The 1,164-nt window shown below is 33.2% G+C and overlaps 1 pseudogene; it reads left to right on the plus strand.

Moving 5' to 3' along the window:
- The first annotated feature begins 219 nt into the window (after positions 1 to 219).
- LOC130502677 (probable trehalose-phosphate phosphatase H) lies at positions 220 to 1,049 on the plus strand (annotated as a pseudogene).
- The last annotated feature ends 115 nt before the right edge of the window (positions 1,050 to 1,164 follow it).

The raw sequence follows: 1,164 nt of genomic DNA on the forward strand, positions 1-1,164 counted from the left end.
GGAACGCTGCAACGCTAAAACTAAACTTAATGATCGGTGAGAGCGGGAAAGCCGCTTTGTGGGGCCCACTAACCATATAATAATCAGACCCACACTCAAATGGGTTCCAGCGTTCACACACCACAATATCTGAATTTCCTTTTTCCCTTTTAGCTAAGTTAAAATGTTGTTCAAAAAGTATAGTTTCTTGTTTTTTTTCTACAATAATTTGTTACTATAAATACAGACCATACCACACTTCAGCTTCTGTCTCTCTCAAAGCCCACACACATACATTCTGACTCTGTTTTTACAACTCAAATCTCCTTGTCTTCTCTTTCGGCTCAAATTTGCAAACAAACAATGGGTAAATTTTTGAGATAGATAGTTAATACACTAACACACGTTTATATGTTTTACGTATACTCATCTGTTTTTTCTGTTGTTTTCAGTAAGATTCACTGAAGAAAACACAAAACACGTGGACAAAGAAACAGAAAACAATTCAACTACGGATGTGCCGACGGTGAAGAAGAAAGTTCTTCGAGATCTTATTATCAACAATGGAGGAGGACTAATCAATTCATGGGTTGATTCCATGAGAGCTTGTTCTCCTACTCATCTCAAATCTTTGATGAAACAAAGCTCTTGGCTCGTACGTATATTAGTCAATGATCATCAAGCTCTAACTTATCTATGTTGTTTTTAATTCTCTTATAATTAATGAGAACTGTATAATTTTTGCAGAAAGAACATCCATCAGCTTTAGATATGTTCGAAGAGATTCTTCATGCTTCTGAAAGAAAACAAATCGTTATGTTCTTGGATTATGATGGCACTTTATCTCCCATTGTTGATGATCCAGATCGAGCTTTCATGTCTAAGCAGGTTCATTTCTAAAACCTAAATATATATATATATATATATATTATTAGAAGAAAAACAAATGTACGTACTTATTGAAAAAGTGTTTTGACTTATTCTTTTTTGTCTGATTTTAGATGAGAAGAACAGTGAGAAATCTAGCAAATTGTTTTCCGACGGCTAGTTAGTGGGAGATGCAGAGAAAGGTATAAGAGGTTAAAGAATAATTATTAGTAGTTGATTATATATATATTGAAACTAATTTAATAATTTGATATTGTCAGGTTTATAATTTTGTGAAATTGACCGAGTTGTATTATG

The sequence above is a fragment of the Raphanus sativus genome, unplaced genomic scaffold (assembly GCF_000801105.2).
Source record: "Raphanus sativus cultivar WK10039 unplaced genomic scaffold, ASM80110v3 Scaffold0651, whole genome shotgun sequence".
In the NCBI taxonomy this organism is placed as follows: Eukaryota; Viridiplantae; Streptophyta; class Magnoliopsida; order Brassicales; family Brassicaceae; genus Raphanus; species Raphanus sativus.